Genomic DNA, 15195 nt, shown 5'->3' with positions numbered 1-15195 from the left:
GTACAGTTCATTTTATGTTTAGCCTTGCAGTGTTACTCAAAGCACCATTTCCCGAATGACTGAGGTCTGCTTTACTCCCTAGCCCCTTGGGTGGTCAGGTTAAAGGACTGCAGCACATCCAGATTCGTTTTAACAGCTTTCTTTCTGTCCTAGGATTGACTGCGGTCAGTTCACTTTACTTTTTTAAATTGCATATCAGGTTCACTCTTTGTGGCATGCAGCTGCATGGGGCTTGGCGAATTCATAGTCATGTATCCACCACTGGGATCGCATATAGAACATTCCCTTCACCTTAAATTTCCTTGGTGTGGCCATTTTATTGTTGACACCCCTATCTCAACTGCTGTGAACTCCTAATCTGTTTTCACTATAATTTTGCCTTTTTAGAATGCCCTATAAATGGTGACATGCAGTACCCTTTGGGGTTTGTCTTCTTTTACTCAACAAAATGCATTTTGTATGCACCCATGTTGTTAGATGAATAACAAGAGTAGGATTGCTAGGGGGCTCAGTGGTAAAGAATCCGCCTGCTGAAATGTAGGCAACATCAGAGATGTGGATTCAATCCCTGGATCACTAAGACCCCTTGGAGGAGGAAACGGCAACTTACTCCAGTCCTCTTGCCTGGAACACTCCATGGACAGAGGAGCCTGATGGGCTACAATCCATGGGGTTGCAAAGAATTGGACACCTTTGAGCAACTGAGCATGCACACACACATGGTAAATATCTGTCTAACTTTATCAAAAATAAAAACAAAAACAACAAATTGGTTTTGAAAGCAGTTGTACTACTTTGCATTCCCATCAGGCATGAGTGAGAGGTCTAGTCCTTTGCAGTGTTGACATCTGGTCACTTCATGGCAAATAGATGGGGAAACAATGGAAAGAGTGCCAGACTTCATTTTCTTGGGCTCCAAAATCACTGCAGATGGTGACTGCAGACATGAATTTAAAGACGTTGCTCCTTGGAAGAAAACACCATAACAGACCTAGACAGCATATTAAAAAGCAGAGACATAATTTTGCCAACAAAGGTCATCTGTGTATAGTCAAAGCTATGGTTTTTCCAGTGGTCATGTATGGATGTGAGAGTTGGACCATAAAGAAGGCTGAGCACTGAAGGATTGATGCTTTTGAACTGTGGTGTTGGAGAAGATTCTTGAGAGTCCCTTGGACTGCAAGAGATCAAACCAGTCCATCCTAAAGGAAATCAATCCTGAATATTCACTGGAAGGACTGAAGCTGAAGCTGAAGCTCCAACACTTTGACCACCTGATGTGAAGAGTCAACTCATTGGAAAAGATCCTGAGGCTGGGAACGATTGAAAGTAGGAGGGGAAGGGGCGACAGAGGTTGAGATGGTTGGATGGCATCACCAACTCAGTGGACATGAGTTTGAGCAACCTCTGGGCGATGCTGAAGGACAGGGAAGCCTGGTGAGCTGCAGTCCATGGGGTCGCAAAGAGTTGGACACGCCTGAGCTACTGGACAAAAACAAGATTTTATATTCTCAGTTTTCACTTGGTTGTTTCTAGCCATTCTAACAGGTGTGCAGCTGTATCTCATTGTAGTTTAAATTTGCATTTTTCTAAGAACTAATGACACTATGTTAATTTTATTCTAATTTGTGATTAATTTATCATCTTTGATTAAGTGTCCGTTCAGATTGTTTGCATTTTTTTAAAATGTAAGTGGTTTGTTTTGTTACTGAAAACCTACTGAATTTTAAATGTTCTTTATATATTCTGGATACCAATCCTTTACCTGTATATAATTTGCAAATATTTTCTTATAGTGTGTAGCTTATTTTCCATTCTCTTAACAGTATCACTCATAGAACTTTCACAAAAAGTGTTTAATTCTGACAGAGTCCAATTTATTATTTTTTATTATGGATCAGGCTTTTTTTGATGTCTTATCTAAAAGCTCAAGGTCACAAAGACTTTCTATTGCCTCCTCAAAGTTTTATATTTTTACATTTGACATGTAAGTCTATGATTAATTTTCAGCTAATTTTTTTAAAAAATATAAATTTATTTATTTTAATTGGAGGTTAATTACTTTACAATATTGTATTGGTTTTGCCATACATCAACATGAATCCGCCACAGGTATACACGTGTTCCCCATCCTGAAACTCCCTCCCTCCTCCCTCCCCGTACCATCCCTCTGGGTCATCCCAGTGCACCAGCCCCAAGCATCCAGTATCATGCATCGAACCTGGATTGGCGATTCATTTCATATATGATATTACACATGTTTCAATGCCATTCTCTAAAATTATCCCACCCTCTCCCTCTCCTAATTTTTTAAATAAGATACATGAAATGTGTCAGGATTCACTTTCTTACCTGTGGATATCCTGTTGCTCCAGGACTGTCTATGGAATAGACTGTCCATGGAATAGACTGTCCTTTCTCCATTGAATTTATAGTTGTGCTTTTCAAACTCAGAAACAGTCTGTTAATGACAGAGTAAATTGTAGTGGTTTCCATCCTAAATTTAAAATTGTCCCTTAGTGCTGTCCATAAACAATATTCTACTTCTCAGGATGGAAATATTTAGAATATTTGTCTCTTTTCTCAGAAGAAGCATTTTTACAATAAATATTACTGTGATAAAATATGAGAATAAGTCATATTCAGAATATTCAAGAGTTATCTGTATGTTGTGTCTGGGACTGCAAATGATGGGCATTGCCTTGCAAAATATGTAGCAACCACTATGTAGGTTTTTTTGAGAAAAAAATTGTCTTAAGTATTCCTCACTTCAGCCTCAATTAAGATAAAACAATAGGAATGGTTTTTTGCCTCCCTTCCAGAAAATAATGGATGTTGAATGTAATATCCTTTCCTAAGCCAAAGAAGCCAAGTGAATTCATTAAGGGCCAAAGGGCTGCAGGCTTAGAAATAACAAATCCCAGAGCTGAGGCTGGCACATCCAAATATATGCAAGTGTGTAAACACAACATGCAAAATGAATCTTGTCCATGGTTTTGAAAATTCATTGGGGATGGGCCAAAACTGAACCATTCAGACAACAGATAAGTCCAAGTAAAAAGATGAACCAAGAGACCGCAGACAGAGTAGCTGAGCCCAACGCCAAGAAAGAACAGACAAGAAGATGAGATTTCAGGAAGGATGAGTGGGTGGGGACAGTGCCCTCTAGAACATGGCGAGTGGTGGAGCGTTTGCCTGCCGATGCAGGAGACCCGAGAGATGCAGATTCCATCCCTTGGGAAGATCCCCTGCAGTAGGAAATGGCAGCCCACTCCAGTATTCTCACCTGGAAAATCCCGTGGTCAGAGGAGCCTGTCAGGCTACCTACCGTCCATGGGGTTGCAGAGTCGGACGTGACCGAGCACAGCACCTCCAGAACACCAAGGCCCTGCCAACTTTCCCACGGTGCTACACCTCCTTTCACTTTCCGTGTGTGGCTGATGTTCTGAGCCCATTAGTTGGCACTTACTTTGAGGAATGAGCAGTTAGGCTTGTTGAGTGTCTCAGATTATAGCAATGTGAGTGTATTCATTTAATCATCCGCTAAACACATACTGCATATCTGCTACTTCTAAACTCCTCATTGGATGTTCAGGGTTCAATGTGCGTACATTTACTTAATTGAACAGGCATTCACAGATGACATAACTTGTGTGTAGGATTGGTGGAATGTATTTATAATCTAATAGAAACAGTGGTCGAGGAAGCAAACTAATTATGCTTCACTTTGATATATGATGGAAGCATGCACTTAAAATGGAAGTATTACAGACGAGGAAATGATTAGATCTATGGAGGCCAAGTTGGGGGATGGTAGTCAAGGAAGCTTCTGGGAGGAGGTGGCAGGTATGCTGATAGTTGATAGAATTCTCCCTACAGCCTCAGTCTGGAGATGGACAATCTAGTATTTACTGCTTAGGTGTGGTTCAAGCAGGATCCTCGGGAACTGAATGGAAATTCAGAAGGATGGGGAAAGAAGGAAGAGAAGGAAGGAGGGAGGGAAAGAAAGAGGCAGAGAAAACAAGGGGAAAACATGGGAACAAACAAAAAGAAAAGTGAAAGTTGCTCACCTCCTCCGACTTTTTTTTCCTCCTTTTTTTTGCGGACACTTAGTCTGCAAAGTGTCCGACTCTTTGCAACCCCGTAGACTATACAGTCCATGGAATTCTTCAGGCCAGAATCCTGGAGTGGGTAACTGTTCCTTTTCCAGGGGATCTTCCCAGCCCAGGGATCGAACCCAGGTCTCCCGCATTGCAGGCAGATTCTTTACCAGCTGAGCCACCAGGGAAGCCCAAGAATACTGGAGTGTGTAGGCTATCCCTTCTCCAGAGGATCTTCCTGGCCCAGGAATTGAACTAGGCTCTCCTGAATTGCAGGCAGATTCTTTACCAACTGAGCAATCTGGGAAGCCCTAAATGGAAAGAAATACGTTGCAATTTGGAAATTATTAGATTTGCCAGAAGTTCATTCTGGTTTGTCCATAAGAGGCCATGGAAAAACCTGAACGAACTCTTTGGCCAACCCAACTCTGAGTTTCTGGAGTGTGGAAGATGTTAATCACTTCTTCATAATTTTCTATATTTTTTTCCCATTTTTCTGCTAATGTATATATTTATTTTTGAATTGGGAAAATACTAAAAGTAATTTCTTTAAAGTTTCACCCATAAAAGTGAGAAAAGGCAGCTGAATCCTTTTAAGATAGCAGAGCAAAGGAGAATGCTTACTCTTAGGATGGAGCAACCAGGCAGTTGGCATGGTTATAGTTCCTCAAAAAATCATAGACCCACATGTGAGAACGCTACAGCTGCACACGCAGCCGTGAACGTCAAGCTATGCCAACCCTCAACTTCATCTTCGTGGTGAGGGAGATGATAGAATTTTTTGATCAATTGAAATACTTACTAAAGTGGAGACCATAATTTAAGAGAGTTAAAGCTATACGAATGATGCAATATGATTTGAATGGCTATTAAAATTCCTCTCTAAAGGACTAGTGTTGACAGAGAAATTAAAAGGCAATAAACGTTTCCACTTTGGACTTCAGAGAGCCTGAAACTGGACAAAGTAAGTGGCATTCTGCAAATCACTTAGTACATTTGAAAATCAGGAAGTTTGCCAAATGCTTAATGCTGTGTAATTTGGACCAGACATCATTGTTCAAGCTCCATTCCCCGGCTCCCACCTTGGGTCAGTCTTCCTTGTACTTCTTGTTGATAAATGTGTGTGTATGTGTGTGGTGTGTGTATGTGTGTGGTGTGTCTGTGTGTATCTGATGCACAATCAAAAATTTTGAAACAGAACAAAATTATCTAGTGAGCAAAACTTAGAGTGTCCTTAAAAATTTAGCTGTTGTGAGTCAGGCTATTTTCTCTTGTTTAGATACATTCTTCTGCTCCTTTTCCTTTACTACATGTAAGTGTTGGTGTTTGGTGCTTTCTTTGTTGTATTTTTTCATCGCAGGGCATGGAAAGTAATTCTAGTAGCTTTTTTCTTTTTAATGCAGAGAAAAGTAAAGGCATGTGAAAAGTATGTAAAATTGAATTTACTAAGCCATGAAACTTTGAGCAGAGGAGACGATGACAACAGGAAAATTAAGTTATTCAAATGGAATGACCACGTGCCCTTCTCAAATGACTTACAGATGTTCGAGATAACTGATTGTAAACTGGTGTTGTTCTTTTATTCTTTCCAAGTGGTTTATCAATGGAAGTTGAATGTCTTCAATAAAAGGTGACTGCAGCCATGAAATTAAAAGACGCTTACTCCTTGGAATAAAAGTTATGACCAACCTAGATAGCATATTCAAAAGCAGGGACATTACTTTGTCAACAAAGGTCCATCTAGTCAAGGCTATGGTTTTTCCAGTAGTCATGTATGGATGTGAAATATGGACTGTGAAGAAAGCTGAGCACCGAAGAATTGATGCTTTTGAATTGTGGTGTTGGAGAAGACTCTTGAGAGTCCCTTGGACTTCAAGGAGATCCAACCAGTCCATTCTGAAGGAGATCAGCCCTGGGATTTCTTTGGAAGGAATGATGCTAAAGCTGAAACTCCAGTACTTTGGCCATCTCATGCGAAGAGTTGACTCATTGGAAAAGACTCTGATGCTGGGAGGGATCGGGGGCAGGAGGAGAAAGGGACGACCAAGGATGAGATGGCTGGATGGCATCACGGACTCGATGGATGTGAGTCTGAGTGAACTCCGGGAGTTGGTGATGGACAGGGAGGCCTGGCGTGCTGCGATCCATGGGGTCGCAAAGAGTTGGACACGACTGAGCAACTGAACTGAACTGAACTGAATGTTGTGAAGATAAATGTTAATTGTTTATCATTTCAAAAAACTGGAAATATAGAAATGTACTGAGAATAGTATGAAAATTTGCCATCATTCTAATACCATTATTAATGATACCACTGATAATTTATTGATCACTTAACACCACCAGGCCCTGGTTCACATATTCTCCATGGATTATCTTATTTAATTCTTCCAGTAAACTCATGAGCATTAAGTAACTTTTATGTTAGGAAACTGAAAAAAAAAAAAAAAAAGAAGTCAATTGCTTAAGATGGCTCAACTGAACTGATAAAGAGAATTCAAATTCTACAGAAATGAATTCCAGAATTCCAGTTACTGGAACTTGCCCTAGCCCCCTCCACTCTTATCGTCTTTACATTCCCTTCTAAGATTCACTTTGTGTACACACATCTGTTTCAAAATGTGACATAGCAATACATATATATATATAGTTGCTGTTTAGTCACTAAGTCGTGTCCGACTCTTTGTGACCCGTGGATTGCAGCACACCAGGCTTCCCTGTCCTTCACCATCTCCCAGAGTTTGCTCAAACTCATGTTGATTGAATGAGAGATGCCATCCAACAATCTCATCCTCTGTCACCCTCTTCTCCTTCTGCCTTCAATCTTTCCCAGCATCAGGGTCTTTTCCATTGAGTCAGGTTTTCACATCAGGTGGCCAGAGTACTGGAGCTTCAGCTTCAGCATCAGTCCTTCCAGTGAATATTCAGGACTGATTTCCTTTAGGATGGACTGGTTGGATCTCCTTGCAGTCCAAGGGACTCTCAAGAGTCTCCAATACCACAGTTCAAAAGCATCAATTCTTTGGTGCTCAGCTTTCTGTATGGTCAAGCTCTCACAACTGTACATGACTACTGGAAAGACCACAGCCTTGATTAGATGGACCTTTGTTGACACAGTAATGTCTCTGCTTTTTACCCATTGTCTAGGTTTGTCGTAACTTTCCTACCAAGAAGCGAGTGTCTTACTTTCATGGCTGCAGTCACCATCTGCAGTGATTTCAGAGCCCAGGAAGAGGGAATCTGTCACTGTTACCATTGCTTCCTCGTGTATTTGCCATGAAGTCATGGAACAGGATGCCATATCTTAGCTTTTTTACTATTATTTTAAGCCCACTTTTTCACTCTGCTTTTTCACTCTCATCAAGAGGCTTTTAAAAAATATTTTATTTTTATTTATTATTATTATTATTATTTTACTTTACAGTACCGTATTGGTTTTGCCACACATCAACATGAATCCACCATGGGTGTACACATGTTCCCAATCCCGAACTCACCTCCCCTCTCCCCCACCACACCATCCTTCCAGGTCATCCCCGTGCACCAGCCCCAAGCATTCTGTATCGAACCTGGACTGGCGATTCGTTTCTTATATGATATTATACATGTTTCAATGCCATTCGCCCAAATCATCTCACCCTCTCCCTCTCCCACAGAGTCCAAAAGACTGATCTATACACCTGTGTCTCTTTTGCTGTCTCACATACAGGGTTATCGTTACCATCTTTCTAAATTCCATATATATGTGTTAGTATACTGTATTGGTGTTTTTCTTTCTGGCTTACTTCACTCTGTATAATCGGCTCCAGTTTCATCCATCTCAGAACTGATTCAAATGTATTCTTTTTAATGGCTGAGTAATACTCCATTATGTATATGTACCACAGCTTTCTTATCCATTCATCTGCTGATGGACATCTAGGTTGTTTCCATGTCCTGGCTATTATAAACAGTGCTGCGATGAACATTGGGGTACATGTGTCTCTTTCAGTTCTGGTTTCCTCGGTGTGTATGCCCGGCAGTGGGATTGCTGGGTCATATGGCAGTTCTATTTCCAATTTTTTAAGGCATCTCCACACTGTTCTGCATAGTGGCTCTTGAATTCCTCTTCACTTTCTGTCATTAGAGTGGTATCACTTGCATATATGAGGTTGTTGATATTTCTCCTGGAAATCTTGACTCCAGCTTGTAATTCATCCAGCCTGGCATTTCTCATCATGTGCCCTGGGTATAAGTTAAATGAATGGGGTGACGGAAACTGCCTGTCGTGCTCCTGTCTCAATCCCAAGCCAGTCAGTTGCTCCGCACGAGGGTCTCGCCTTCGCTCCTTGATCTGCATGCAGGTTTCTCAGGGGACAGAGAAGATCATCTGACAGTCCCGTCTCTTTAAGAGTTTCACACAATTCGTTGTCATCCACACAGTCAGAGGTTTCAGTGTAGTCAGTGAAACAGGGGTAGATGCTTTTCTGAAATTCCCTTGGTTTCTCTGTGATCCAGAGAAATGTTGGCAATTTGATTTCTGGTTCCCCTGCCTTTTCCAGCTCAGACATCTGGACACTCTCGGTTCATGGAATGCTGAAGCCTAGCAGGCAGGATCTCGAACATATGTACAATATTACATATACATATATTACATATGTATACATATATATTACATATATATCCCCAACTCCTAATTTATCCCTCCCCATCCATCCCCTTCTGTAACTATGAATTCTTTTCTATGTCAGTGAGTAGGTTTATGCTTTGTAAATAAGTTGACTTGTACTAATTTTTTAGATTACACCTGCACGTGATATTATGTGATATTTGTCTTTTCTGCCAGACCTACTTGGTGATGCTCTCTCGGTCCATCTGTGTTGCGGCAAGTGACAATACTTCTTTCCGTTCTGATGGCTGAGCGGTTCCCATTGTGTGGATGGAGATGCTCTTCATCCACGCTTCTGCTTCCATGTTTTGGCTGTTGTGAATAGTGCTTTAGTGAACACTGGGGTGCGTGTATTTTTTCAAAGTAGAGTCTTCCTTTTTTCCAGATATATGCCTTGTTGTGACATTGCTGAATCATATGGTAAATAATTCTGTTTTTAGTTTTTAATGAACCTCCTGACTGCAACCCATTTAATTGTTTCCAAATATCAGAATAAAAGTAGAGGAGAAAGATTTAAGGATAGAGAGGTTCAAGAGCTATTCCAGTAAGCAGGAAAGCAACTAAGCCTTTTCACACTCGAAGTCAAAATAAGAGAAAATTTTAACAAGGCCTCTGCCTCCTGAAGACTGTACTTGTGACACTCACTGGAATAGTTTCAGTGAAGTGAGTTGTGCAGAAACCTGAGGGTTAAGAAACTAATTTTGAGGTTATGCACACAACACTTTAAAAATCAACTTTCTTGAAGCATGAATTGCATGCAGTCATATACACCAATTCTATGTGCATCTCAATGAGTTTTGAGTAATTTATACTTACCACCATAATCAAGAGATGGAATAGTTTCAGTACTCCAAAAAGTTCTCTTATGATCCTTCTCAATTCAGTTCCCGAGAGTGTCACTCCAGGCAACCACTCACTTGCTTTCCGTCACTAGGGATTGCATCTGTCTTTTCTAGAATTCCTTGTAAGGATGGTCATATGCCACTAAAGAAGGCAATGTTTCGTTCCTGGCTTTCTGCACTCAGCATGATTTTGAGATTTGTTCATGTGGTTGTGTATGTCAGTATCTCTTTTCTGTTATTGCCGAGCATGTAGAGTGTGGGTTTGAGCAGTGTTGTTGCTGAGGTCAGATACAGGCCATAAAAGACACATTTCTTGAGACAGCAGAAATCTAGGAGTGTTTACGAGCAGACAAGAGGACTCAATAGGGAAACTAAATATACTAAAAAGGAAATAATTTAAGGATCTCCAGAAGATTAAAAGAATTAAGGTATTCAAGATTTAAATAAGTGATTAGAAAAATAAGTAAACAAAATATTTTCAAAGGACCATGAAAAGACTATGAAATAAGAGTATAAATGGGGACTCTACTCTTAGAATTAAACAAGCAAGCAAACCCCCTCCCCCCCTCAAAAAAAAAAAAAAAACAACCAGGAAAAACATTTGTTGATCAAGACTGAAAAAGAAGAGCTTCTAGTTAAAGAAAAGTTTCAGGATGTAAATATGTTAGGAATTGTGGCAGAGAGAAGATCATGGAGAAAACGTATACCAATGGCCTGTGTGTTTTTTCCAGTTTTATTTCTGTATTGACTTGCTTTTGGGTGGCTGGGTCTTTGTTACTGCAGCAGCTCCTTCAGTTGCTGCAAGCCGGGGCAGCTCTCCAGCTGCGGTGCTGGGACTTCTCCTTGTGGTGGCTTCTCTTGTTGTGGAGCACAGGCTCCAGAATGCAGGCTCAGCAGTTATTGTGCAGAGACTTAGTTCCTCTGTGTGGTGTGGAATCCTCCCAAACCGGGAATTGAACCCATGTCCCCTGCATGGGCAGGCAGATTCTTAACCAGTGGACCACCAGTGAAGTTCCAATGTCCTGACTCTTTTAAGAAAGTGAAGGCACTCTCTGAGTGTGAGAAATGTAGTGTTGCAGTTGAAAATTTGAGGAAAAGGGATAATACTATTTTATTAACACAGCACATAGAATCAGTGGGTGACTTCTTGGTATAATCAGCCCATTTCTTATGTATGTATGTATCTAGCAACATTTGGAAAGTAGAGAGGTGATCACCATAGATGATCTTGTCTTTGAAAACTGCACAATGAGTGGTGTATGAGATCAAGAAAATGAAGAATTTAATTGTGTCTCAGGAAGCAGCATTTAACACCTAATTTGAGGACCTACATTGATAAGGAAGAAAAGTCCAAGAAACTGATGGATGCTGAGAATAAGAAGGGGGAAAGGAAGAACCATGGAGAATCAGAAAGCATCCAGTTGTTAAATGCCAAGTGACTTGAATGGTCCATACGTTAGTCACCAGTATGCCCCTCTGGGTCCTTAGACAGGTGATGCTTTTCTGGGTTGGGTTGGGTTGGAAATTTCTGACAGCCCTTTTGGCTAAGTGAAGCTCCCTGCTTCCTTGCCTTCAGCACCCTCCCTTTTCTTGGGGGCCCCCAGGATGCCCGTCATCCAGTGCTTCTCATGCCTTCTGTGAGACCTTGCATTTCCCACTTCACCACTTGACCTAAATCCAGCAACGAATATTCTTAAGATGAACATTTAAAATCATCAGAATGTCTACAAACAGTAAATGCTGGAGAGCATGTGAGGAAAATAGAGCCCTATGATAAGTGGGAATGTAAATGGCTGCAAACATGATGGGAAACCGTATGGAGATTCCTTAACAACCTAAAAATAGAACCACCATGTGACCCAGTCATCCCACTCCTGAGCATACGCCGGGGGAAAACACAATTTGAAATGATACATACACCTCTATGTTCATTGCAGCACTATGATGCCAAGATATGGAAACGAGGATGTCAAGGCTGTATATTGTCACCCTGCTTATTTAACTATATGTAGAGTACATCATCTGAGAAAGCAATGGCACCCCACTCCTGTACTCTTGCCTGGAAAATCCCATGGATGGAGGAGTCTGGTAGGCTGCAGTCCATGGGGTCATAGAGTCAGACATGACTGAAGCAACTTAGCAGCAGCAGCAGAGAACATCATACAAAATGCCGGGCTAGATGAAACACAAGCTGGAATCAAGATTGCCAGGGAAATATCAATAACCTCAGATATGCAGATGATACCACCCTTAGGCAGAAAGTGAAGAGGAATTAAAGAGTCTCTTGACAGTAAAAGAGGAGAGTGAAAAAGCTGGCTTAAAACTCAGCATTCAGAAAACAAAGGTCATAGCATCCAGTCCCATCACTTTATGGCAAATAGATGGGGAAACAGTGGAAACAGTGGCAGACTTTATTTTCTTGGGCTCCAAAATCACTGCAGATGGTGACTGCAGCCATGAAATTAAAAGACACTTGTTCCTTGGAAGAAAAGCTACGACCAACCTAGACAGCATATTAAAAAGCAGAGACATTACTTTACCAACAAAGGTCCGTCTAGTGAAAGCTATGGTTTTCCCAGTAGTCATGTATGGATGTGAGAGTTGGACTATAAAGAAAGCTGAGCCCTGAAGAATTGATGCTCTTGAACTGTGGTGTTGGAGAAGACTCTTGAGAATCCCTTGGACTGCAAGGAGATCAAACCAGTCCATGCTGAAGGAAATCAGTCCTGAATATTCATTGGAAGGACTGATGCTGAAGCTGAAACTCCAATACTTTGATCACCTGATGTGAAGAACTGGCTCATTGGAAAAGACCCTGATGCTGGGAAAGATTGAAAGCAGGAGGAGACGGGGATGACAGAGGATGAGATGGTTGGATGGCATCACCAACTCAATGAACATGAGTTTGAGCAAGCTCCCAGAGTTGGTGATGGACAGGAAAGTCTGGTGTGCTGCAGTCCATGGGGTCACAAAGAATTGGACACGACTGAGTGACTGAACTGACGATATGGATAAAACCTGAATGACTATCAGTGGAGGAATTGATAAAGAAGATGTGATACATTATATACAATGGAATATTACTCAGGAATTCATAGAAAAGAGTGAAATGATACTGTTTGCTGCAACATGGATGGACTAGAAAATACTTTACTAAGTGAAGTCAGTCAGATGGAGAAAGACAAATATTATATGTCATTTATATGCATAATTTAGAAATATACAAATGAACTTATTTAAAAAACAGAAAGACTCACAGACTTCTCAAACAAATGTATAGTTTTCAAAGGGCAAACTTGGGGGAGGAATAAATGAAAAGTTTGGGATTAACATATGCACACTACTGTATATAAAATAGATAACCAACAAGGACCTACTGTAAAGCACAGGGAGCTCTACTCAGCATCTGTAATAACTTACATGGGAAGAAGATATGGAGAAGAATGAATATATATATGTGTGACAAAGTTACTCAGCTCCACACCTGAAACTAAGACACCGTTGTAAATATACAGTATTGTAAAGTAAAATAAAGTAAAAAAAAAAAAAATTGATGTAAATAATTAAGTATAAGGAGCAGAAAATGATGAATATTGAAAACAGCTATGAGCCCCATCCATTTCCTCATAAATTACCTATATTAAAGCTTCCGGAGCTTTCATGTACATACGAATAGTGAGTCCTCGTCTTATGCAAAGCTTGTTCTGATCAAGTAGGTCTGGGTGCGGAGCCCGAGCTTCTACATTTCTAGCAAGCTACCAGAATATGCTGATGTGTTTCAGTCACACCCCGAATAGCAAGGATCTAGCCTGTACCTCTTCATCTTGGCCTTTGCAAGCAGAAATATGTCAAGGGAGAATGAGCTCAAAGATATGATTAGACATGTGGGGAGATTGAATGGAGTTTATATTACGGTCACTGGGCCTGTCAGCATCTCACTATTCAGAAGGAAAACCAACACAGATGCTAACTCACGCCATGTAGGAAATGACAGACGATGCGGAAGAGGGAAACGCAAGAGGAGTAGAGCGGGTAAAAAAATGCGATGAGACGTAAAAAGATGGCTGACTGACACGCACGTGGCCGGACGCTATAAATCGATGACCTAGACTGCAAGAGAGGCAGCTCGAAAGCTCGCCTCGGGGAAGAAAGTCATAGCAAAATACGTCGTATACACAAATGAGATTCGTGTTCTGCTCAGTAACTTTAATAACAAATTGCTAAACAAACACAAAGTAATTATGCTACGTGTTGCCAAGGGATACTGTTTTCACAGTTTAACAGTGTTTTCTCACCTGCAGATCGCAGAACAAAACAGCTGAGCTTTGCAGGGGAACTTCTGAAGTCTGGATAAAACAGTCATCTTCTAGGGATCAGGGGATTCTCAGCTATTTTCTGCTGAGCTCTTTGCTCGCGTCCTGCAGCTTTCTCCGGAGATGTGCCTTTCCATTGTGTGTTTATGAGTCAAAGATTTCTGTGGCCGGTCATGCCGAGGCTCCTTGCTTCTAAGCACCTTGATCCCTGCTGGCAGCTTGCTTATAATTTTCATGTCCAGCTGTGGTAGAAGCAAACGCTCCTAAAAAACAAACAGGGTGTTTTTTTTTTTTTTTTTCCTTTTCTATAGGATAAAATTTGGAAAAGGGGCCATCCATATAAAATGAGCAGTACTTAGATAACTTTTTTTCACTTCCATTTCCTTTGGAGAGTTAAGAGTCTTTTCCACTTATAGTTTCATTTTACACTGGCTCCCACTGGGGAGGTACAATACCAGTGTACTTGGAAGTAGTTGGCAGCGTTTTAATTTCAGTGGGAATCCGTGGTAGGTCAAGGCACTGGGAGTGGTTGAGAGAAGGCTTCTCTTGCTCGTTTAGATACAGAATCAGCTACTGAAAGGAGGTGTATGTGTAAAAGTTATTACAGCCAAACTCAGCACACTGAATGTGTTAGCATGACGGGCAAAGATCATCTGATTGATGTTAACAAGATCACATTTGCATTAGTTTTGCAAAGAGATGCTTTCTACATTTGAGATGCATGTGAAAATTTGCTATTACTCTGTCTTAGTTGGGGTTCCCTCAGAGTTAGGCATGTGACAAGGATAATTAAAGTTTCTTTGGGTGGTAAGCCCAGAAAGTACCGATGGAGAAATGGAAAAGGGAAGCGGGCAGGGAAAAGCTGTGTGACCCTGTGGCTCCACGGGGGGCAAACGTTGCTTACAGCCTCTGACGGGAACCCAGCAGCTCACATCTCACAGACCTTACGTCGCTCCAGTTTCTAACCAACACTGAAGGGCTGGGGGACTTGGCATTTATATGGCAGTTTCCATAAACTAGTAGTTGCAAGCGGCTTCTCCCTTCTTGCTTCTCTGGCACTACTGCCTGTGTGGGTGCAGGACGGGCTTGGGGTGCAAGAGAGACTCAGGCAGGAACTTCCCCGGTGGTCCAGTGGCTAAGACTCTGTGCTCTAAACACAGGGGGTCTGGGGTTGATCCCTGGTCAGGGAACAAGATGCCGCAACTGAAAGTCTGTAAGCTGCAACTCAAGGTCCCACGTGCTGCAGTGGAGACGGAAGGGCTTGCGGGCCACAGCGAAGACCACAACTAGAA

Source organism: Capricornis sumatraensis, chromosome 4, assembly GCF_032405125.1.
Source record: "Capricornis sumatraensis isolate serow.1 chromosome 4, serow.2, whole genome shotgun sequence".
Classification (NCBI taxonomy): domain Eukaryota; kingdom Metazoa; phylum Chordata; class Mammalia; order Artiodactyla; family Bovidae; genus Capricornis; species Capricornis sumatraensis.
Note: the sequence above shows the minus strand (reverse complement) of the source record.